The following is a 25,465-nucleotide window of genomic DNA, read 5'->3' on the forward strand; positions in this document are numbered from 1 at the left end:
TCTATCTATCTATCTATCACCCTCAGTCTATCTATCCATCTATCGACCTCACTCTATCGACCTCACTTTATCTATCTATCGCACTCACTCTATCTATCGCATCACCACAGCATCACTCAGCACCACCACTGCATCACTCAGGGGCACCACAACATCACTATGCGCTACCACAGCATCACTGAATGCCACAGCATCACTGAATGCCACAGCATCACCCGTCGCCACCACAACATCACTCAGCGCCACCACAGCATCAATCTGTGCAACCATTCAACAACTGGTTCAAATATGTTCTCTCAATGTTTCAAGCTTTATTACAAATGTCACAAAAAGATGTTAATATTTCACTTCAGTTCTTGGATTTTCGTCACAATAAAATACACCGAACATAATCTTCACAAAAGTTATTTACAAAAGTTTAAGCTATTGCCATTATAAATTACAATAACTTTTATTTAAGTATTAATTATTAAACAAAAATTAAAAGCCATTGTTATTTGTAATATCAATACATCTAAGTCACGTAAATACAACACATTGCATTACAAATGCTATAGGTGTCACATTTGCAAAAGTTATAACTATTGGCATTGTAAATGTCAAAGCTAATAATTTTGCTATTTTCAAAACCAACACATACATAAAAAATGTGTCATTTACAATACCAATAGCTCATACTTTCCTAATGCGAGACCTATTGCATTGCAAATGCTTAATTTATTTGAACTCCGCATTTTTTAGTTTCTTTAAACCTTTCATCGCAATCACTTCCACAGCGTAGCGTCCGTTCCAGTGTTCTTAGCCTTGTTGTTCTTTTGCTGACTTACCAGTTTGTGTACAAGATCCGCCGTCCTATTTGTACAGCCTTCTTTTGTGTATCTTCTTTTATATCTGACCTTGGTTCTTCAGTGATTGATCCAGTGTCCTGAACATACCAGTACATCTGTAGACATGTATTTTACTCCTTTCCATTCCCTCCCTCCACCCTAATTGACAATGTAATGGGGGGGGAGACAAAGTAAGGGGCTCTGGTCGTCACTGTGTCTTATGCTTGCAACACAGTAGGTAGGACACGGATTAAGAAACCCAGCCTCCACCACTCATGGACCCTCCTGCACCTTGTTGCCACCTCCTTTGCTATGTCTTATCTATTAAATCTCTGCACTTGACCTGGTCCTCCTCCAGTGTATTCTCACCATAGTCCAAGCACATACAATCCATCATTTTATCTTCCCTTGCCCACTCTGTGTGGTGGTACCGCCACCAGACATTGCACATTTTACACCACCTAGTGTGTACCCGTTCTTTGAGGTAGACAGTACCATATAGGAGAGGTGCAAAATAAGTGTATAATCTTGTTGTAAACCTTTATTACTGCATGACATAAACAGGGTTTCTTTGCTACAACAGCTTGAATTATATACAACACTACATTAGGCGCTAAAAACTGCAAAAATCACATTGTAATGTTTAGAACCCCAACTGCTCAAAATTACTCAAAACGTAACCATGAACAAATCAATTTACACTGGAAGAATACTGAAGCATTTGCTGTGTTTAATACAAGCTTTAGTTTACTAAAAAAACAAAACTTAAAACCGGTTTGCCCATAGGCAATTAAAACAGAAGTGGAATGCATGCAGGGTGAACGAACGGCTCAACTTTGCGCAAAACGTTCTTTAAGTCCACCAATGCAGTGTGCTAAAGTGTTTGGTATTTCAGGGCAGTTTCTCAACTAGTTTTCATCAGTGGTGGTTAAGTCCCCAGAGTAATCATTTGGGTCAGCATCATCCGCATCCTCAGCAGCATCCGCATTTTCTGCCTCCACATTATCTGTTCCTCATTTTCATCGTTTTCACCATCAATGTCCTCCTCTTCGTTTTGCTCATTGTCTTCATCATTCCTATCAGTTGTTTCCTCAACTACCGATTCTCCCATTTGTTCAAAGATTTCAAAGGGATTCTCACCCTAAAAGTAAACACATGTTTTAAACCATCTTTAGCAAAATTCTCCAGAACAAATGCACACTAACTATTACAAAAGTAACAGCAAAAATCTTGTGTACAGTGAAAGTAAAGAACTCAGATTTCAGATCACAAAAAAGCAGAAAGAATATATTATTAGAAAAGGCATCTTACAACGGGGAAAACAGATGCAGGACTTTAAAATTTTAGAGTATGTCCAGACAGACCATAGGATGGAAAAATCCATGCCAGGTCTATGAACGCCCATGAGCTCCGAGGAGTCCTTGTACAGAGGGGGCGATGACTGGAATATTGAGGGTGGGCATCACATTTCCAAGAAATTCATTTCCTGCAAAACTACAATTTTTTTATGAAACTCAGTACGGAAGAAGTGTTATTTGCAAAGCTGAGAAGGGAGTAAACAGACCTGCACGTTCTATATGTCGCGTGAGCTCACCTGCCCTGGTGGCAGGAAGGGTGCAAGTGCATCTACAGCATTACAGGCTGCAAGCAAATTATTGATGGTAATTAACTTATACGTTTGCAGCATGTGTACCTGTTTGATTTAATTAATGATTTGATTTAATTTGTATAGCGCTTGAATCACCTTCGGGTGGTATCTCAGCGCTTGGAAGCGCAGCATAGGTAGTTAAAGGGGGGTTAGAACAGGGCAGTTTTCAGGAGTCTTCTGAATTTAAGATGGTCTGGACACTGTCTTAGGGCCAGCTGTAGTTGATTCCAGATGAAGGGGGCGAGAAGGACCTGCCTCAGGATCTAGCCTTTATGTTGGGGGTTTTGAGGAGCGATTGGGAGCTGGAGCGCAGAGTCCGAGCCGGGTAATAGTGGCAAAGATTCTCTACTAGATAGGGAGGGCCATTGCCCAGATAGCTTTGTGTGTGAGACAGCAGATCTTGAATTTCACGCGTTGTCGTATGGGCAGCCAGTGTAGCTGATGAAGGAAGGGAGAGGAAGCTGATCTGGGGGAGCATTCAGAACCGTGCAGGCGGCTGTGTTCTGTATCATTTGCAATCGGTTTAAGGAGGACTCATTTGCTGCGATCAATAGGGCGTTGCAATAGTCCAGCTTGCTCAGTATCAGGGCCTGTGTTAGGGTTTTCCTTGTTGTGTCGGGGAGATAAGTAAAAGCTTTCCTTAGTAAGCGAAGGGTGTGGAAGCAGGATCAGACTGTGTGAGTAACGTGTTTCTCCATGTTTAGGGACTGTTCAAGGTGAACACCGAGGTTTTTGACTGTGGTAGCCGGGGTCGGGGGTGTGCCTAGTTCTGGGGGCCACCAGGAAGGTGACCAGAGGAGGGGGGCATCTCCAAAGAGCAGAACCTCCGTTTTTCCAGCGTTCAGCTGGAGGAAATTGCTTTCCATCCAGCGTGAGATTTCCAGCATTCCTAAAGAGAAGCTAGATTGAGCAGATTGAGAAGTTTTATTGAAAGAGAAGGTAAGCTGTTGATGCTTTTATGCCTGAAAGGTTACCCATGTGTGGCGTGAAATTTGCTTTTAAGTAGAACTGCAGAATGGCCATATTTCTGGTTGAATACAAGACTGCAACAGAAATATACTTACTAGAAATAGCAATAAAGAATTTGTTGGATTACATTTATATTTAAAGCAGACATCTCCAACGGATAGCTCTGAATCTACTGGCAGCTCACCAATATCCTGGAAGATTGGGGGTTTGACAGTGTGAAAACACGAGTCAGGATACAGGTATCCTGACCCTATAGGACACATGGAGGGACCCCCTCATGGGCAATTGCTCAAAATGTTTTAGGGGTTTTACACTGACATATGTTGATGTTTTACCTACAAAAAACAATAGAAATTCAGCAGTTATATGTATCTGAAGAAAGAAACTAGAACTTGTGCCCTTAAGTAACTTTAGGCCACGAGTTTTTTTTTTTAAAGTTATTCAAATTTTAAGTGCTAAATTTTCTATGGTTGTGTGGGTAAAAATGAAACTAACGTCCCTGTAACCTTTGGCTTTTTCAGTGGATTGTAAAACTTTAATTGTGACATACATCTGGGTAGTCAGAACAAGAATTCTGCAAGGCATGGTCACTCACCATTGTGGTAGCTCTCATAGAAAAAGTTGGACTGCTGATTTAACTGGCCAAGCAATTATTCAACTTGAGGCAATAGGTTAAATGTCTTCAGATTTGGCTCCTGAAAATCTTACCTTTGCATACTGTTCGTACCGGGACTGGACTATTGGATTGTTTAGGATACTTGTAGCAGTGAGTACGCTCTCCCTTTTTATGTGTTCCTTGTAAGCCTGGAAAAAAATTTAGATAAATAAACGTTAATTTATACACATACTGCTTGTTCAACTACAATTACTCGGTTGCAACCTAGAAGAGAAGGCATTCAATGTGGACAGAAACCCTTTAGAAACTACTCTGCCACCAGGGTGTGCCAGATAAGCGTTTAAAAACCACCAGGGACTCTTACTAGGGAATGACCTGCAATCTCGCTCCCTCCACAAGCAAGCAATCAAACCCCACCAAGCAGGGTGTGACCTGAAACCCTCAAGGGAAAAGAGCACAGCCAAGAGACAAGGCGAGCAGGACTCCAAGGCAGATTGCAAGGCAACGGGTTACACCGAGTCTGATTGAATGGTTAGAGACACCTCTGGCAGATTTTCTGAACACAAATAAAAAGCATTGTCATTTACAATGCAAATAGATCAAACTCTCTCAAATGCGAGACCTTTGAGGCGCTCGTGCTTTAGCTGTAAACATCGTAAGATAAAAACGAGGAGCTGCAATTGCTTCAAAAGCAAAGATATAGAATAAAATGGCAGGGGCATACCTTTTTTCTATTGGTTTAGATTTGTTACAATGGCAGCACCTGAAATAAAGTGCGGCAGCTGAGATTGTAAAAAAAAAAGTATATTAAGAGGCATATAGCCGTGTTGGACGCTCTCCTAGAACAAAACGAAAGCGGGCCATCTTTAGTGTGGAGTCGTGCGCTGTTAGTTAAAAAAAAGTAACCAACTGTTGCGGGAGAGCGCATCCTGCCTGCCCTTTAAGAAAATAGTGCTTGGGAGCTGCAATTAAATCCTACTGAGAAACATGTAACAGGTGGTCTGGAGGTCTCCTCGTGGGAGGTTACAAGAACAGAAAATACTACACAAGATGTCAAAACACTGAAACAAATCTGTATATACATGGAGTAAAACAAAATGTCAATGAGGTAAGACATTTAAATAAACTTACCAACTTGCTTTTTGCGTGATCAGATGATTTTACATGTTGCTGCACAGAACTATGTAAAGCATAAAACATAGACACTGCAAGCAATGCAATGTACAGTCTCAACTTATGATATGATCATCAGCAGAAGCACCTAGATACAAAAAAAAGTAGGCTTGTAGCGCAATGGTGGATGCATGAAACTTCACCACAGTATATTTTAGTGGTTCTACCCTTCAAGTGCATTCTCAAGAACTTCGGGAAACACAGCCAAAGGGAATGGGACAACCTTAACTTATTGTATAATTTGAGAACCCGACACAAACACCACAAATCTTGACAATCTGCAAAAAGACGCAGTTCAAATAGCTTTAAAAACTTCACCTTCCAGAAGATCTTTTTCTAGTGTTTTTGCGGCCTCAGTCTGGTTAGTCTGCGCTTTACATAGAGACGTCTTCTTAAACTTATTGACCATGCATTCCTGAAAGATGCAGGGGCAGTTTAAGGCACGGTAGAAGTATAATTAGGATTGCCAATATGACATTTGAAAACCATTATAGCATAGCCATAAATAATGTGATACCCAGAACTACACTGGTTAAAAAAACCTTTAAGCATAATGCACGTCAAGCAAAACCAAAAAAGAAGGACGGTCTGAAATGTCACTATGCAGAACACCAGCACTTACATTAAAAAGGACATCACGACTTTGTCGAATTTGGTTTGCTTCTGTATATGATCCAAGGTTTCCTGGTGAGCAGTACTTTCCAGGTGAGCTTCAATGTCCTTTTCTTCAAATGTCCGAAATTTGCAAAAAGGAACAAGTAAACACAATCCTGGGAGAATGGATTATGAAGTGTTAGTATCAAACATTGCAATGCATCATGACAAACGCTCTATAAAAGTGATCAAGATTCTCGAGTATCTTTTATATGAATCAAAGTTTAGTCCACTGATGAAGGCCCTGGAACACATGGGTCTCCTTCATGGCACCCAGGAAGTTACAGATCCGCTCCATGTGGCCAGAAGTTACAAGTTGTGAAAACACATGTTCACTAGCTACACCTTTAGTAAGTTATTATGTTCTAGTATATTGCCTGGCCAGAGCAATTGGAGGGCAGAGCAATGGTCGCCTTTGAAGAGCAGAACAGATTAATGGGAGTGATTCACTGCACCATATACCAGCGAGGTAAAAACATCCCATAAGCCAACCTCAAAAATAGGTTATTTCAGAACCTGTTCAAGGAAAAGCTCGTGAATTCTTAGCACTTATGCCATTTCAGGGTTAAAGGCAGTCGAGCTGGAACGTTTGCGATCTGAAATTCGATCATGACATTTGGTGCTTTACAAACTGGTTACATCCCACAATAGAAAACAATCTTCCACCCAGTTCCTTCTTGGACCAGTGGTCTTACTGGTTGCGATTATAATTGATTCTATTACCATAATGTACTTTATTTAAATGCATTATAAAACTATAATTTATGCTAATACCATAATTGAGTCATAGTCAGTAAAGTACTAGTGTGATACCCCCTCACACTCTCCCCCCACAGGACTACAGCCATGTTACCATTCTTCAATTGGCTTGTGTGCAAAACTTTCACACCCTAATAACATAAATCAAACCTGTATCCATCGCCATATTTTTCACAGTTTTTCTCCCTTCTCAGTCTTTGCTGCTCTCGTCTGGCTTCAATTCTGCGTTTCTCTTCTTCCTCGTCATTTTTCTCGTCTGTTTAATAAAAAAGAAAGTCAATTGAGGCCTATGGCAAATTCGTTTGAGGCACTGGATTTAGTCTGGTAGGACAGGGGTGAAGGCTCTACGATTGTTTGCAAATGTTACGATAGCAACGAAACTAAAGGTGAACATAAAGTAAAATATAGCGCATGGACAACCGGCGCTTTGACAACAGTGAAAGTAAAACAAACATTTGCAATGCAATAGGTCTCGCATTAGGAAAGTTTGAGCTATTGGTCTTGTAAATGACACACTTTTTATTTATGTGTTGGTTTTGAAAATAACGAAATAGCTTTGTCATTTACAATGCCAATACTTTTAACTTTTGCAAATGTGACACCTATAGCATTTGTAATGCAACATGTTTTGTATTTACGCGACTTAGATGTATTGATATTACAAATAACAATGGCTTTTATTTTTTTTAAATAATTAATACTTAAATAAAAGTTATTGTAATTTATAATGGCAATAGCTTAAACTTTTGTAAATAACTTTTGTGAAGATTATGTTCAGTGTATTTTATTGTGACGAAAATCCAAGAACAGAAGTGAAATATTAACATCTTTTAGTGACATTTGTAATAAAGCTTGAAACATTGAGAGAACATATTTAAACCAGTTGTTGTTGAATGGTTGCACAGATTGATACGGTGATGGCGCGGAGTGATGCTGTTGCGTTCAGTGATGCTGTTGCGTTCAGTGATGCTGTGGTAGCGCATAGTGATGTTGTGGTGCCCCTTAGTGATGTTGTGGTGCCCCTGAGTGATGCTGTGGTGATGCGATAGATAGATAGAGGGAGGGCGATAGATAGATAGAGGGAGGGCGATAGATAGATAGAGAGGGAGGGAGGGCGATAGAGTAAGGGAGGGCGATAGATAGAGGGAGGGAGGGCGATAGATAGAGGGAGGGAGGGCGATAGATAGAGGGAGGGCGATAGATAGAGGGAGGGCGATAGATATATAGAGTAAGGGAGGGAGGGCGATAGAGGGAGGGAGGGCGATAGATAGATAGAGGGAGGGCGATAGATAGAGGGAGGGCGATAGATAGAGGGAGGGCGATAGAGGGAGGGCGATAGATAGATAGAGGGAGGGCGATAGATAGAGGGAGGGAGGGCAATAGATAGATAGAGTGAGTGAGGGCGATAGATAGAGTGAGGGAGGGCAATAGATAGAGGGAGGGAGGGCGATAGATAGAGGGAGGGAGGGAGTGAGGGCGATAGATAGATAGATAGATAGAGAGGGAGGGAGGGCGATAGATAGATAGAGAGGGAGGGAGGGCGATAGAGAAAGGGAGGGCGATAGATAGAGAGGGAGGGAGGGCGATAGAGTAAAGGAGGGCGATAGATCGATAGATAGATAGAGAGAGAGATAGATAGAGTAAGGGAGGGCGATCGATAGAGAGGGAGGGAGGGCGATAGAGTAAGGGAGGGCGATAGATAGATAGATGGAGGGAGGGCGATAGATAGAGGGAGGGCAATAGGTAGAGGGAGGATGATAGATAGATAGAGGGAGGGAGGGCGATAGATAGATAGAGTAAGGGAGGGCGATAGAGTAAGGGAGGGTGATAGAGTAAGGGAGGGCGATAGATAGAGAGGGAGGGCGATAGATAGAGAGGGAGGGCGATAGATAGAGTAAGGGAGGGCGATAGATAGATAGAGGGAGGGAGATAGATTAAGGGAGGGCGATAGATAGAGGGAGGGAAGGGGATAGAGTGAGGGTGATAGAGTAAGGCAGGGCGATTGAGTAAGGGAGGGCGATAGAGTAAGGGAGGGAGGGCGATAGATAGAGAGGGAGGGAGGGCGATAGATAGATAGAGAGTGAGGGCGATAGATAGATTGAGAGGGAGGGAGGGCGATAGATAGAGAGGGAGGGCGATAGATAGATAGATAGAGAGGGAGGGCGATAGATAGATAGAGGGAGGGCGATAGTTAGATAGATAGAGGGAGGGCGATAGATAGATAGATAGATAGAGGGAGGGCGATAGATAGAGAGGGAGGGAGGGCGATAGATAGATAGAGTGAGGGAGGGCGATAGATAGATAGATAGATAGATAGGGAGGGCGATAGATAGATAGGTAGAGAGGGAGGGCGATAGATAGATAGAGGGAGGGCGATAGATAGATAGATAGATAGATAGGGAGGGAGGGCGATAGATAAATAGATAGATAGAGAGGGAGGGCGATAGATAGAGTGAGGGAGGGCGATAGGTAGATAGATTTTTTTTTTTTTTGTTGTTTTTTTTTGGGTGTTCAAACTGCTTTATTGATAAGAGTACAGAAGGATACACAGCTTGAGGCGCCTACAACCCGGAGGCCGGCAGCAATAGTGGAGCAACATCACACAGCCTAGTAGCCGGCATCCCGGGGGCCCGGCGGCACATCACAGGAATAAAGCTTTTCACAACGCCGTCCGGTGGAGCAGGTCAAGGAAGGATGTACCGCAGTCAAACAGGTTTTGTGTGAGCAATAAGAGAAACTTACTCCCATTTTTTGTAACGAGTATAACCAGAACCAAAAAAAAAAAAAAAAAAAAAAAAAGAGAGAACCCCAACTTCCCAACGAGGTTACGTGTATGTGGTGGTGCAGAACTGTGCGACAACAATGTATGGTAGTGGTGTAGTGTGGTGGCTCTGCTAGGCGCCAGTGTGCGGGGCGGTGAATGTCCCAGGCCTAAGGATCTAGGTCAGTGGTAGTCCGTGGGGTGACAGTGCAGAGCTCCTAGTGGTATGCAGGATAGCACACTCCGGATGGAGGAGGGGACACCCTGTAACGCGTCTGAGGGGGAAGATGGTCGCAGGAGGGGGAGGCTAGGAGGGCAGTACCGTGGAGGCCAGTGCCATACACTCCACGAGGAGACCGCAGGGGCACAGGGGCCACTGAAATGGAGGAAAACAGCATGTGTCTGCCATAGCCGGGCATCAATAAGGTAATCAAAAGTGTCAATGTGGTTGGGAAGCGATGAACTCATCGCCCGACATCGTGTCATCGTCCGAGCGTTTGAGCAAGTAGTGTACCAGCGGGTCCCAAACGTTCCTAGGTCTACTCGTGAGAGGCAACAATTCAGAAAAGGTGTTGTGCTGATCCTGGCAATATATTAGGTCGGTTAGCCAATCTTTGAACTTGGGCGCTCTGCCTCTGCCCCAGCGGCAAGCGACACGTCGCTTGGCTAGGAGGAATGCTATATCGACAAATTTTCTGCTTTCCTTAGATATATGCTGTGTGTATCCAAGGATAGCCACCAGAGGGTCCGCGGGAATCTCCTTACCCACCATCTGCGCAACAGCCTCGATGACCTGTCGCCAGTAATCAGCAACCTGGGGGCAGGACCATGCCAAGTGGAGAAAGTCAGCGTGTTCTGCGCGACACCGTTCACAGCGGTCACTATCGGCCAGCCCGAATCTGTGTTTCCGGACCGGTGTGTAGTAGACCCTCTGTAGGTATTTATAATGTATTATTTTCAACCTGCAGCTGGCAGAGATGCGGGAAGTCAATGTGCAGCAGTATTTCCATTGGTCGTCCGTGAGTTCTGTGTCAAGTTCCGCTGACCAGTGCTGTCTGGCAGCAGAGGCCGGTAGGGGAGCAGCTCCGCGACATTGACGGTAGAGCCCAGAGACCAAATGAGCCCCATCCTGTGATTCTAGGAGGTGGTGTAGTGGTGGTAAGGTCGTAGGTTCAGCAGGGTAATCCGGAAGGATGTCCCGCATCCCCGCGCGCAAACGAATATAGTAAAATAGCTCAAGGGGCGTGTAGGCTTGCGATTTGAAGAAAAGATCCGTTGTTTTGAAAAGTCCGTCGTGGAACAGGTCACCCCATAAGGCGATATGGAGTCTGCTACAGAGCTGACGAAACCCTAGTTCCGATAGCAAGGTAAGGTTGGGGTGATAGGCCAGAGGAAGTTTGGGAGAGTAGGGCAGCGCGCAAAGGAGTCGCCGGGCGATGCGTCGCCACGCGTCTAGGGTGCAGGAGATCGAGGTATTCGCTGCAGGGATAGAAGTCTCGGGGCAGTGTATCAGGCCGTTCAATGGGAGCGGGTGTGCTATCCAATCTTCCACTGCTATGTGAGGCATGAAGGGGGTAGGAGCTATCCAGTGGTAGGCAAAATGCGCCTGTGCGCACAGATAGTACGCCTCGAAATCAGGGATGTCGAAGCCGCCTTGGTCATAAGGAAGGGTCAACGTGGACCACTTTAGCCGGGGAGATTTGCCACCCCAAAAGAGTCTGCGCAATTCGGCGCGGAGTGTCCTGAAGAAAGAAGCGCCCGGGTAATAAGGGATATTTAGGAAAAAGTATAAAAAGCGGGGCAAAATCACCATCTTTATGAGGGAGGCTCTGCCAGCCATGGAGAGTGGCATCGTGATCCATCTGTCGACGGAGGCGGCCAATTTGGTTATGGCCACTCCATAATTGGAGCGAAGTGTCTCATCTTTATCACGTGCCACACGGATCCCCAAGTAGCGAAGATCATCTGGGCACCACACCAACGGGTAATCCAGTTGAAAAGCGCTCACCGCATCAGTAAGGGGAAAAAATTGCGATTTGGACCAGTTTATATGAACACCTGATTCCTCCGAAAAGGACGAATTCTCGGAGTAGGGGGTTAAGGTGTAGCTCCGGGAACTTGACATATAATGTGATGTCATCCGCATAAAGGGACACATCGATTTGCCGCTGCAAGCATTGAATCGCTCCCTCTCGGTGTAATTGGCGCAGGCGGCATGCTAGTGGTTCGACCGCAATAGCAAACAATAGGGGTGAGAGCGGGCACCCCTGTCGGGTGCCTCTCGTGAGACTGATAGGTGACGATAGGTTCCCATTGATCAGTACTCTCGCCGTGGGGTCCGTGTAAAGGAGACGCACCCAGGCCAAGAACAGTTTAGGGAATCCCATGCGTCCCAGGACCGAGAAGAGGTAGGGCCACTCGACAGAGTCGAACGCCTTGGTGGCGTCAAGGAAAACAGCCGCCACCGGGACATCAGGATGGACCGAGCGAAGCAAAGCGAAAAGGGTGCGGAGATTATGGGAAGTGGACCTGCCTGCTACAAAGCCAGATTGGTCGGGCAGGACGATTCTAGTCATCAGCAGTGAGAGTCTCGTGGCGAGAACTTTGGCAAGGATCTTCACATCACAGTTCAGAAGGGAGAGTGGACGGTAAGAGTCACAGGAAGTAGGGTCCTTGCCAGGTTTCAGAAGGGAGGTGAGAACCACTTCGCGCATAGATCGGGGCAACCTACCATCAGCTAACGATTCAGTGAAGACTTCGCGAAGCACCGGTGCCATAGTATCAATATAAGCCTTGTAGAATTCGGCTGGGATGCCATCGAGCCCTGGGGCCTTCCCATTCTGTAGGGACATAATAGCCTCGCGAATTTCCTCGAGTTCAAAAGGCGCTGCCAGGAACTCCCTATCGCCATCACTGAGCCAGCACAGTGCTACGTCGTTCATATAGCCAGCGTATGGAGCATCCGCTTCTGCCTTGGAAGTATATAGTGCTGAATAGTGCGCCGTGAATGCTGTCAGTATCTCATCTGATTCTCTAGTGACAGTGCCAGTCTCATCAGTAAGCTCTAATATGGTGTTGTGTTCTCGTGGCGTGCGCGTAAGTGAGGCCAGCACCTTGCCAGGTCTGTCCCCCTCACAGTATTTCCGGGCCACCCAGTGTTTGCCCCGGTATTTCGCCTCCCTGGCAGCCTCCTCCTCATACTTGGATAGTGTGTCCCTAAAGACCATCTGTAGGTGTGGGTCACCATTTGCCACCATTTGGAGCTCTAGTGCTCGCAGCTCGCTGTCCAATGTGGTAATGGTACGTAGAATAGCTCGCAGGACCCCGTGGCTCTTAGAAATACAGAAGCCCCTAATAGTGACTTTGAAAGCCTCCCATATGTATTCCACGGACTCTACTGAGCCCTTGTTTCTAGGGAAGAAGTCCCTGATCTCCTCACCCAGCTCCGTGCGAAAAAGCTCATCTAGGAGCGTATCTGGGCTCAGCCTCCACTGCGGTCTCGGGTTATCCCACCCAGGAGTACGGAACTGCAGTCTAACAGGGCTGTGATCTGAATAAGTCCTAGGCAAATGGTCGACTGTTAACAATTCCCCAGTGACGCCCCGGGTTACCAAAAAATAATCCAAGCGCGCCCAGGACCCGGTGTGATGTGTAAAGTGCGTGCCCTCCCGCCCGTGGGGATGCAGCTGTCGCCAGGCGTCAAACAGCCCACCCTCTTCTATCACTCCCTCCAAAACTTCTCTAGCTCGGGGCTTGTAAGAGTTAACACCATCCGCCCTATCCAGCGAGGGCACCAAGGCCAGATTAAAATCACCTCCCCAGATGACATGTCTTGCCCCGATTGAAACAATTTTGCCCCACAGTGTGGAAAAAAAAACAGGTGAATCAATATTCGGTGCATACATTGAGACAAATAGATAGGTGTCATGTCCCACCCTCCCCCACAACAAAACATATCTCCCCTCCTTGTCCGCCTCCTCCCCCATGTGAAGGAAAGGTACACCCCGGGCGATAAGAATCGCCACACCTCTGGCATAAGACGAATAGGAGGAAAAAGCGCGGGCTCCCGCCCACTTCAGTCCAAACGGGGCGTTCCCGCGCACGGGCATGTGTGTCTCTTGCAACAGAGCTACTTGTACATGATGTCTATTCAAGTAGGCGAAGACATTCCTGCATTTCCGAGCATCGTTCAACCCCCGAACGTTCCATGAAAGACATGTTAATCGCGCAGTCGAGTTCAGAGTAGCCATGAGTACATCGATAGTAAAGGAGAAGGCGCCCAGTCGGGCCAAAGCATGGAGACACATCCGCACCAGAAGCGCCAAGCCCCACACCACACCAGTATATGTATACACAGTTTATGCAATGGTAACCTCATGAAGTCCAATCCCCCCCCACCCACCCCAGCATCCCAAACATGCCAGCAGCCACGAAATCCCCAAAAACTGCCCTCCCTCATCCCCCTCCCCCCCAACTTCAGAGTGGCAAGTAGCCAAACATACAATAGATCAACGGGGAATACCCAACAAGGGATCATCTGAAGGTGCGCGCTGCCACTATCCGGCCCGTAGCTCCAGTCTGTACCGCCCTTGGTGGAAGCTAGGGCCGAGAGAGCGGTCCTTGGTATACGTTACCACGGGGGGTGCGGTGTCCAGTAAGTCCGATTCTCGTGTTGCTGCCCATCTCCCAAATGGTGAATCAGCACCAACCAGCAGGTAAGTACATTGTTGTCTTAGGTCGAAGTGCAGAAAGGCAGCTAGTCCTCTTGGCGTTCAGGTGGCAAATCACCATTCTCTAGGTCGTCCTCAGGCGCCTGGTCGTCTCTGCGTGCTCTCCGGATGGATTTAAAGTAATCCTCAGCTTTCTGCGGGTTGGTGAAGAAGCGTTGTTTGCCTTGGTGAGTAATCCTCAGCTTTGCCGGATATAAAAGTGCATAGTCTATCTGGGCGTCCCGCAACTTCTTTTTTATTGGAAGGAATTTGCGCCGCTCATCCTGAACCATCGGTGTAAAATCAGGATATATGGAAAAGGTAATGCCCTCATACCTCAGCGATCTCTGTGTCCGGGCTGCTCGAAGAGCCGCATCGCGGTCTCGGTAATTCAGAAGCCGAGCGATTATGGGCCTCGGTGGCAGGCCAGGCTGGGGCATAGGCGCCAGTGATCGATGAGCCCTCTCCACTATAAACTGGGATGAGAAGGCTTCCTCTCCGATAGAGTCCTTGAGCAATTTCTCCACATAGAGCTCCATTCTGCCTGTGGCAGTGGATTCCGGCACATTGGTGATGCGAATGTTGTTGCGGCGGCTTCGCGCTTCCAAGTCCTCATTCTTGGCCGCAATTATTCGGAGGAGGTTATCCATTCTCGCCAACTGCGTCGCGTGGGCCGCGGCGGCGTCAGTGTTGTCGGAGATTCTTTGTTCCGCAGTTGTGAGGCGTTCCTCATGGCGGTCCACTTTATGGACCAAGGCGTCTAGCCGGGCCGTGACTCCGTCCAGCTTCTCCACTACGGTAGCAAATCCCTGCCGCATTTCCTGTAGTAGGTTTGTGATGTCCGCAGCAGGGGCATCAGGTGGGGCAGGCTGCGGGGGCGGCTCACTGGGACCCGGGCGCATCTGCGCCGATGTGCTGCCTTTGCGAGAGCCATCAAAGTTCAGTTTGGGCTGACGATTATCAGGACGCCCCATGGCGGTGCCTCCAAGTAGGTGAGGGTCCAGACAACGTGGCAAGGGTAGTAGTAGCCAAGCGGGCGATTAGCAGCCAGTCGCACGCCAGGAGTGTCTCAGGGCTGGAGCTCAGCAGCGACAAATAGTATGTGCAGCGTCACCAGTAGCGCCACACGGTCAGCAACTGTACGACGGTAGCAGCCGCCCTCCCTGGCAGTAGCCCCAGGTACCTGTCAAGCGACTCGTGCGTCGAGGCACCCGTCCTCGTGTCTAGCCTCCGGATCAATTCAGGGAGCACGCCTCACCAGCCGTCAGCAGGTGCAATGCAGACCACCAGGCAGTATCGTGAAGGGAGGGCAGTCAGGCCCACACTCAGAGGATCCGCGGCGTTCTGTGAGCAAATAGCGCTGTCAATGGCAAGGGGGCCTCACGCAATTGCAGCAGCCCCATCCCCTGGTCGCTGAAGTCGGCGGTCGAGGCTGGCGGGCCGCGTCACGCAGCTCCGGGTCAATGGCGGCGATGGGGAGAAGCTCGGCTGTCAGCGAGGCCGAGGCAGCAGGCGTCCCGGCAGGAGCAGGTCGCACGCCAGGCCGGTAAAGCTGCGCCTGGGAGGAGACCAAACGTAGGATCGGTGGTTCCGCTCACCCACTCGGTCTGCACAGTGTCCCGGCTCAGATGGGTGAGGCAGGCAAGGGGGCCGTGTGGCCTGGTCGCCTTGTGGCAGGCCTCGGAGTCGCGTAGCTGCAGTGGCCGGACTCTCTCCCCAGCGAGCTCCAGGGCCGGCGCCGGGCAAACTGCAGGAGCTCGTATCTTCGGCGCCGAGACTCGCAGCCGCCCCAAACTTCGACCGAGTGCAGGGTGCACTCTCCTGATGCAGGAACCGGGCTTCTGGGGGTAACACGGCACCCCGTGGCAGCGGATTAGTGTAGGATCAATGTCCAAGGAGCGGGAGCTGCAGGTCTAGACAGCCATTCCGCAAGCGCGCCCTCTAGCGCCCCCCGCGATAGGTAGATAGATGGAGTGAGGGAGGGCGATAGATACAGAGGGCGATAGAGAGGGAGGGAGGGCGATAGAGTAAGGGGGGCGATAGATAGAGAGGGAGGGAGGGCGATAGAGTAAGGGAGGGCGATAGATAGATAGATAGAGAGAGAGAGTAAGGGAGGGCGATAGATAGATAGAGAGGGCGATAGAGTAAGGGAGGGCGATAGATAGAGGGAGGGAGGGAGGGCGATAGATTAAGGGAGGGCGATAGATAGATAGAGAGAGGGCCCGATTCACAGAACTAACTTAAGACAAAATCCTAAATTTACTACCATTTTCGTATTCACAGAAGACACTTACTTATTTTGGTATTCACAGAAGACACTTATTCATTTTGGTATTCACAGAAGTTAGGACTCCTAACTTTAGGACTCCTAAATGCCTTCTGTGAATACCGAAAGTCTCAAAATTTGGATTTTTCTCAATTTACTAGTAGTAAAGTTAGGAGTCCTAACTTTAGGACTCCTAAATGCCTTCTGTGAATACCGAAAGTCTTAAAATTTGGATTTTTCTCAGTTTAGGAGTCCTAAAGTTAGGCCTCCTAACTTTACTACTACTAAACTGAGAAAAATCCTAACTTTAAGACTTTCGGTATTCACAGAAGGCATTTAGGAGTCCTAAAGTTAGGACTCCTAACTTCTGTGAATACCAAAATGAGTAAGTGAAAAGCGTTCGAACTCAGCGGGACACACACACGCCGAGGGCTTACCGGCGTTCCCTTGTGGTTGCTGTTGCCACTGCTGTTTTCGCCTGCAACTAGCCGCGCCCGCTCCGCGGGTGCCGCGTCGCAGTTGGGGGCTTGTGTGGCTGGTGGGAGCACGTTTGCTCACAGCTTTCAGGAAGGACTCGAGGGAGCAGGGACCACGCTCATACCATCAGCGCCGCTGCAGGGACTCACCTAACTAGGAGCCCCTGCTTTCCGGCACACCTGCTGACCTGTTGCCCCTCCCACCCCTCGCTTCACGCCCTCATAAAGGGACGCCCCATCTCCGCTGTGCGGGAGCACGCGGGAGCATCGCGGGAGAAGCCCGGGACAAGGGCGGGACCATCTTTGGCCATCAGGGGCCAGAAGAGGCCGGGCCGGGCCACATTTCTTGGCTCAACTAAACGATCACGGGAGCAGCGGGAGCATGGCCTCAGGTACCAGAGCAAGCAACTCTAGGAAAGCTGCGGGAGACGTAGTTATAGGTACAATGGATCAATTTGTAACTCGGCCTGTCTTCATTGTAGAAAAGGAGATAATTCTAACCGAACGAAGACTTTCCAGGGACTCTGAGGGCCTATCACACAAGCGCTCATCCCTGGGCGCCCTTGCCCTAGTCCCTAGTCCTGTAAATGCACCAACCACACCATTGGTGGTAACTGACACTCCGGACATTGATGAGAGGGTGAGTCGGATTAGGGCAAGTCTAGAAAGGGTAACTACCACTGTATCAGTCATTGCTAATGACTCAACACACCCTAATCTACCCGACCTTACCGACCCTTTGCTGGGGACACTTAATTATGATCTTGACTCCGAGATCAACATCGCCCCTAGCCCCTCTGTGGTGCACAACGAAGCCCCAAATCTTTCACTCACAGTCGTACCTATTGAAGTCAGTACATCCCTAGCAGCGGTTTCAAATATTACCCCATTAGGGAAACTAGCTCCAAGACTAGTTGCACACAAGAAGAGAAAGCGTCCTGTCAGTCCTCGCAGGGGGGGCTCTCAAAAGCCGAACAGTAAAGTAAGTAGGCACAATGTGACCAAAGGGGGTACCACTATAAACCATGTCCCACACCCAAAAACCACTACCATCCATACTAGAGATATTGTACCAGAGGGCATATCTGGTCCGTTAGCTTCTCTCGGTACCACTATACTCCCCCAGGCTGTGCATACTGATCTAGATGTTGAGAACATAATCAGGTCTGTGGTGATGCCCCTTGTAGACAAGATTGACAGTCTCACACGTAAATTAGCTACTCTCGAGCAGTCAATGCTGGATAATTTTTACGCTGTGAAATCACTGGTTAAATTCCACTCCAAGGCGCAGGGCGAAGAAAATGGTGGGTTAAGGAGTGGTGCTGTCACCTTATTGCCCTCTGAGTCAATGTCTCATCCAAAAACGCCTGTACCGGGGGAGGCCACTCAGTTACATCAATCCAACACTGAAACCAGCCCTGCCCCACAAACTCACACTCTTGAGCCCAGTTCGAGCTGCCAAAAGAAAAAACCCTGTACCCAAGCTCCTAAGGCCCCTAAGGTTAACTTTGCTCTAAATCCTAAGCCTATAGCGTCTAACTCTAAAGCAGCAGGAAATTTGCCGACCTCGCTGAATGGAAATATAACTCCATCCCTTTCCACTCCTGGCAACCAGGCTGCGCCTAAACCCCTAGCCAAACTCCTAGCTAAATCCCCGGCTAAAACACCAACAGACAGGGCAAAAAGGTACACACCCAATGCTAGCCTCCCCCCTGGTTGTAAACCGTATGTGGTAATTTTAACGGGGGTTCCGGAGCTTGAAGAGGGTTCTTGTGAGTTGTATACTGATCTTAAACACAAGACGCTCTCCTGGCTCAAAGCAAATAGACCCCTCCCAGGGCATATTGATGGCAGAATAGCCTATGTTCGTCGTGTGGGGTGGATCGGCAATAGACGTAAGGACCTAATTGGGGACTGCGTGCTGATAAATTTTAGCGACCCTAGAGCGGCAGGTATGATCTGCAGCCAGCAGTCGCATCATAACTTCTGCGACATTCAAACTAGGGATTTGGAGTACTTTTATCGTCCCCCCCCTTCATCGGGGCACAAGAAGTTTTTGCCGGATGGGGGTAGAGGCACATGGTTCCCGCATTTTCCAACTTTGGACGTTAGAGCAAGGGCATGGACACCGACTCAAGCAGCCCCATCCCAGGGTTGGGACTGGTGACTTAGCGATAAAGTGGCAATAATCGCCCCCCCACCTAGGGTTATTACACCATGCATAGCTGGGAGGGCTTTCCCGTTACCAGTTAACCTTCCTGTGCTCCAACCCGCGCCCAACCCTCCCATCCCCTCTTCCACAGGCTATCGGACAGAGTTTACTGAGTCCGTGGATGGAGTACAAATTTTGGGTGTTCAGGGTGGGGAAGCTGGATGTACTGAGTTTTTGAATCGTCCTACCCTGAAAACCATCAGCTGGAATGTGGCAGGCTTAAATAACAAGTTGGATGCCCCGGACTGGGTGGCGCTCACTGAGCCCCACGCAGTCTGTGCATTCCAAGAAACGTGGTGTGTGGAACCAAGGCACAGAGTGGGTTATGCCACCTTCTCTGTCCCGGCAGGTATCCCAGCATCGGGAAGAGGGCGCCCATTTGGAGGCCTCCTAGTCTGGGTCGACATATCTTTAGGTTGGAGAGTACACCATCATCCCCAAAAATCTCCAGACCTGATGCGGCTCACTGTAATATGCCCTAGGAAAGCTGAAAAGCTAGAGATCTTTAATATTTATACACGCGGGGTTTCAGGGAGGGCCTCGTCACCAACCCTTATGGCTTTGGAGGCAGCATTAGGGGAGTGCTGTGGAGACTCCCTAATCCTGGTTATGGGGGATTTTAATTGCACATTCGAGCCCCTGTTGACCGACGAATCCTTGGACCTGCATGACGAAGATTCAAGGAGAGGCGTCCCGTCCCTTGATCTTCCAATTGTCAAAAGTTGGACTCCTAGAATTGTTCAATTAAATTCCCTCACACTAGAGTATGGCTTGAGAGCAGCCAATGGGAAAACACGGTCAGATCTAGCAGGGGCACACACGTACAATAGGGTGGGTCACTCATCCAGGATAGATTACATTCTTTTAAACTTTCCTTTGTGGGCCCACATAAAGGACATGATAGTTTTACCTTCCTTGGATAGTGATCACAATGCACTTTCTTTATCCCTAATATACTGGTGGAGGGACAGTGGCTCATCTTGTGGAGCCCGTGACGTATCCGAGATAAGGTCACCGGTGGGTGTGGTCCCCTCAAACTGCCTTAGACGTTTAAAATGGGACAAAGTGGCTATCGATGAAGAAAAACTATCCTGCATCAGAGCCGTTACTACTGCTGCTTGTGAATTCCTGGAAAGTCAACCCCCCAGCCCGCACAAGATTGCAACCATGTTTAGTGAGGTTTCATCGACGATTGGGGACTTGTTTATGGTTAAACTAAAAAAGGGAAATAAAAACCATGGCAATCGACAGAGGAAATCACGCTGGTACTCGTCGGAGTGCCGTGCTGGAAAGAGAGCTCTAATACTGGCAGTAAAGAGCGGTAATGCATCATTAATAGCTACCAAACGTAAGTGCTACAAAACTGTGTTAAAGGCAGCAAGGAGAGATTGGGAAGATGCCTTTTGGCAGGAACTCCGTGTCGCCAGTGTAGAAAAAAATGCCAAAGGTTTTTGGGACCTATTGCGGAAGAAAAAAGACCCATAGACACTGTTATCACATGCAATATCACCGAAGATCTGTGGTATTCCCACTTCTCAAAACTGTATACAGCATCAACAGCAGAAGCGATGGACTTTCCATTACCACAGATTCTTCGAGGTGATGAGAGCTATGAAGAAAGTCTATTCACCAGGAAAGAAGTTGAAACTGCTATAAAATCTCTGGTTCCTTGCAAAGCAGCTGGTCCTGATGGCCTTCCTGGCGACCTCCTTCGCGCGGATACAGGTGATTGGGGCATGCTAATCACATCGCTACTAAACGCTGCTTTGGCAGGGGCCCCCCTCCCTGCTTCTTGGATGGCCGCTGAGGTGGTTCCCCTGCACAAAAAAGGCTCAAGAGATGATCCAGCTAATTATAGGCCAATCAGCCTAATAGATTGTTCCCAAAAAGTAGCGGGCAAGGTCCTCTTATCTAGAATTCAGCAGTGGGCAGACGAAAATAAGATACTCTCGGACCTCCAGGCTGGGTTCAGAGCTGGCACAGGAACAATAGAACAATCGCTAAGGCTGCTCATGATCCATTGGAAGGTCGTCACGATTGGGAAGGGTACCTTATACCTGGCCTTCATCGACCTTCGGACGGCTTTTGATTTGGTACCCAGAAACAACCTATGGAAGGTACTGTGTGATCTTGGTATGCCACCCTACTTGCTTTATTTGATCATGAGGTTCCATGAAAATAACTACGCCCAAATACGCTGGGGGCCAAATGGGCAAAAGACCCCAAGAATAGAGGTGAATAGAGGTGTGCGGCAAGGTTGCGTTCTTGCCCCAACCCTATTCTCCCTCTATGTTAATGGGGTGGTGGATTTCCTGACCAAGTTACCAGCAGATGCGCCCCGTCTGGCAGGTCGTCTAATCCCTACCCTGCTCTTTGCTGACGACACCTTACTTTTGTCAAAATCTCCAATGGGCCTCCAGAAGCTCCTCTCTGGTTTTGAGGATTTTTGCAAGCAGAGAGGTCTCTGTATTAATACAGATAAAACAAAGTATCTCATTTTGAACCCCCCGCAAAAACTCGGCCCCCCTCCAACACTGGGGCCTGTTGCACTGGAAAAGACCAAGATGTTCGACTACCTGGGCATCCGGATGGTGGACTCTATGAAATGGGATTGTCACTTGACCAAAATGTTGTTGAGCCTGAAAAGAGTGACTGGGGTCCTGTTGAAAGAGCAGAGAGCAGCTTCTACAAAACCAATAGCAGCGGTAATGGACATTTACTCGGCCAGAGGAGTAAGTGCAGCACTTTATGGGGCAGAGCTCTGGGGGATGTCAAATATGAAAGAGCTAACTCGAGTTGAGAACACCTTCTTGAGAAGCCTAATGTCTCTCGTTCCATCTGTCCCTATTTTACCACTGCAACTGGACATGGGCTGTCGGGCGATTGAAGACCAAGCGAAGTTACGCCCACTGCTACTGTGGGCCCGCATCTGGAGAGTGCCAGAGCTCTCAAGTAATGCGGATGGCCTTCGGGAGATAATCAATTCCACAGGTTGGTCAAAAATAAAATGGCTAAGGGACATCAAGGCCCTTCTTGCCAACCTGGGGCTGGAAGAAGCATGGCATCAACAGTCAGCCCCACCCAAAGCTACGTTAAAACAACTTTATTGGTCATGGGTGGTAAACAAAAGAAACTCTTCCACAACGACCTGTAAATCGACCAGAAACTTTGTGGAGTTCAAAGATGTCCCCATCAGAGAACTGTATTTGGACATCATTTCCGCCCCATGGGAAAGATCCCTGTACTTTAAATTTAGAATAGGTCTTCTCCCTGTAATGGAGCTTACATGTCACTGGAAAATTCCATATCAGACTGCTCCATGGTGCCCCTTCTGCCCTCAGCGCCGTGAATCTGTCCCCCATTTGTTATTCGAGTGCCCTGCCTACAAGGTTCCTCGTATGAAATGGATTAAACCAATGTGTCTCACCTTGGGCACTAGACATTGTATTGTGGCACTAAGAATATTACTCACAGACACTCGCACATTTTTTGCATGCGCCACCTCGAAATATCTTGGGTGGGCATGGCGGATTCGGTCAAAAAGACTTAGGCAAATTGTTTAATCATGATTTTAAATTTATGGTCAGTTTTTTTTTTTGGCCTATCTCTTTTAGATAATTTATATAAATTCCCCCCCCAGAAATTGTAGGAAAAAACGTTTAAGGGGTTTTTTATGCTTTTTTAGCAATGTTTTAAAAGTTGAATTTACTATGTATGTATGCTTTTTAAGATATTTTTTATGTCGAAATAAAGCCTATTTGACTTGACTTGACTTGAGTAAGTGCCTTCTGTGAATACCAAAATGAGTAAGTGCCTTCTGTGAATACCAAAATGGTAGTAAGTTTAGGATTTTGTCTTAAGGGAGGGCGATAGATAGATAGATAGAGAGGGAGGAGGGCGATAGAGTAAGGGAGGGCGATAGATAGATAGATAGATAGAGAGGGAGGGAGGGCGATAGAGTAAGGGAGGGCGATAGATAGATAGAGGGAGGGCGATAGATAGAGGGAGGGCGATAGATAGAGGGAGGGCGATAGATGAAGGGAGGGGGATAGATATATAGAGTAAGGGAGGGCGGGCGATAGATAGATAGAGGGAGGGCGATAGAGGGAGGGAGGGCGATAGATAGATAGAGGGAGGGCAATAGATAGATAGATAGAGGGAGGGCGATAGATAGAGGGAGGGAGGGCGATAGATAGAGTGAGGGAGGGCGATAGACAGATAGAGTAAGGGAGGGCGATAGATAGATAGGGTAAGGGAGGGCGATAGATAGATAGAGAGGGAGGGCGATATATAGATAGAGAGAGAGGGAGGGCGATAGATAGATAGGGAGGTAGGGCGATAGATAGATAGAGAGGGAGGGCGATATATAGATAGAGAGAGAGGGAGGGCGATAGATAGATAGGGAGGTAGGGCGATAGATAGATAGAGAGGGAGGGCGATAGATAGATAGAGAGGGAGGGAGGGCGATAGATAGATAGATAGAGAGGGAGGGCGATAGATAGATAGAGAGGGAGGGAGGGCGATAGAGTAAGGGAGGGCGATAGATAGAGGGAGGGCGATAGATAGATAGAGGGAGGGAGGGCGATAGATAGATAGAGTAAGGGAGGGCGATAGAGTAGGGGAGGGGGATAGAGTAAGGGAGGGCGATAGATAGATAGATAGAGAGGGAGGGAGGGCGATAGATAGAGAGGGAGGGCGATAGATAGATAGAGAGGGAGGGCGAAAGATAGAGTAAGGGAGGGTGATAGATGGATAGATAGAGGGAGGGCGATAGATAGATAGAGGGAGGGCGATAGATTATGGGAGGGCGATAGATAGAGGAAGGGAAGGCGATAGAGTAAGGGAGGGCGATGGAGTAAGGGAGGGTGATAGATAGATAGAGAGGGAGGGAGGGCGATAGATAGATAGAGAGGGAGGGAGGGCGATAGATAGATAGATAGAGAGGGAGGGAGGGCGATAGAGTAAGGGAGGGCAATAGATAGATGGAGGGAGGGCGATAGATAGAGGGAGGGCAATAGATAGAGGGAGGGCGATAGAAAGATAGAGGGAGGGAGGGCGATAGATAGATAGAGTAAGGGAGGGCGATAGAGTAAGGGAGGGGGATAGAGTAAGGGAGGGGGATAGAGTAAGGGAGGGCGATAGATAGATAGATAGAGAGGGAGGGAGGGCGATAGATAGATAGATAGATAGAGAGGGAGGGCGAAAGATAGAGTAAGGGAGGGCAATAGATAGATAGATAGAGGGAGGGCGATAGATAGATAGAGGGGGGCGATAGATTAAGGGAGGGCGATAGATAGAGGGAGGGAAGGGGATAGAGTGAGGGCGATAGAGTAAGGGAGGGCGATAGAGTAAGGGAGGGCGATAGATAGATAGAGAGGGAGGGAGGGCGATAGATAGATAGATAGATAGAGAGGGAGGGCGATAGAGTAAGGGAGGGCGATATATAGATAGAGAGGGAGGGAGGGCGATAGAGTAAGGGGGGCGATAGATAGAGAGGGAGGGAGGGCGATAGAGTAAGGGAGGGTGATAGATAGATAGATAGAGAGAGATAGATAGAGAGAGAGAGTAAGGGCGGGCGATAGATAGATAGAGAGGGCGATAGAGTAAGGGAGGGCGATAGATAGAGGGAAGGAGGGCGATAGAGTAAGGGGGGCCATAGATAGATAGAGAGGGCGATAGAGTAAGGGAGGGCGGTAGATAGAGGGAGGGAGGGAGGGCGATAGATAGAGGGAGGGAGGGCGATAGAGTAAGGGAGTACAATAGATAGAGTGAAGGAGGGCGATAGAGTAAGGGAGGGCAATAGATAGAGGGAGGGAGGGCGATAGAGTAAGGGAGTGCGATAGATAGATAGATAGATAGAGAGGAAGGGAGGGCGATAGAGTAAGGGAGGGCGATAGATAGATAGAGGGAGGGAGGGCGATAGATAGAGGGAGGGCGACAGATAGAGGGAGGGCGACAGATAGAGGGAGGGAGGGCGATAGAGGGAGGGAGGGCGATAGAGTAAGGGAGGGCGATAGATAGATAGAGGGAGGGAGGGCGATAGATAGAGGGAGGGCGACAGATAGAGGGAGGGCGACAGATAGAGGGAGGGAGGGCGATAGAGTAAGGGAGGGCGATAGATAGAGGGAGGGAGGCCGATAGATAGAGGGAGGGAGGGCGATAGATAGAGGGAGGGCGATCGAGTAAGGGAGGGCAATAGATAGATAGATAGAGAGAGAGATAGATAGAGAATAAGGGAGGGCGATAGATAGATAGAGAGGGAGGGAGGGCGATAGAGTAAGGGAGGGCGATAGATAGATAGAGGGAGGGCGATAGATAGAGGGAGGGCGATAGATAGAGGGAGGGCGATAGATGAAGGGAGGGGGATAGATATATAGAGTAAGGGAGGGCGGGCG

The 25,465-nt window shown here is 48.2% G+C and overlaps 1 pseudogene across 1 annotated transcript in view; it reads right to left on the reverse strand.

Annotated features, from left to right (window-relative positions):
• Window positions 1-1,366: 1,366 nt before the first annotated feature.
• Window positions 1,367-25,465, reverse strand: part of LOC144807854 (DBIRD complex subunit ZNF326-like) — a 263,958-nt pseudogene continuing 239,859 nt past the window's right edge. The window contains exons 3-8 of the transcript XR_013606476.1: window positions 6,797-6,902; window positions 5,856-6,003; window positions 5,552-5,648; window positions 5,192-5,321; window positions 4,153-4,248; window positions 1,367-1,968 (exon numbers count right to left, since the gene is read on the reverse strand). The product of XR_013606476.1 is annotated as a DBIRD complex subunit ZNF326-like (transcript). The remainder of the gene's footprint in view (window positions 1,969-4,152; window positions 4,249-5,191; window positions 5,322-5,551; window positions 5,649-5,855; window positions 6,004-6,796; window positions 6,903-25,465) is intronic.

This window comes from Lissotriton helveticus, chromosome 1_2 (assembly GCF_964261635.1).
Source record: "Lissotriton helveticus chromosome 1_2, aLisHel1.1, whole genome shotgun sequence".
NCBI lineage: Eukaryota > Metazoa > Chordata > Amphibia > Caudata > Salamandridae > Lissotriton > Lissotriton helveticus.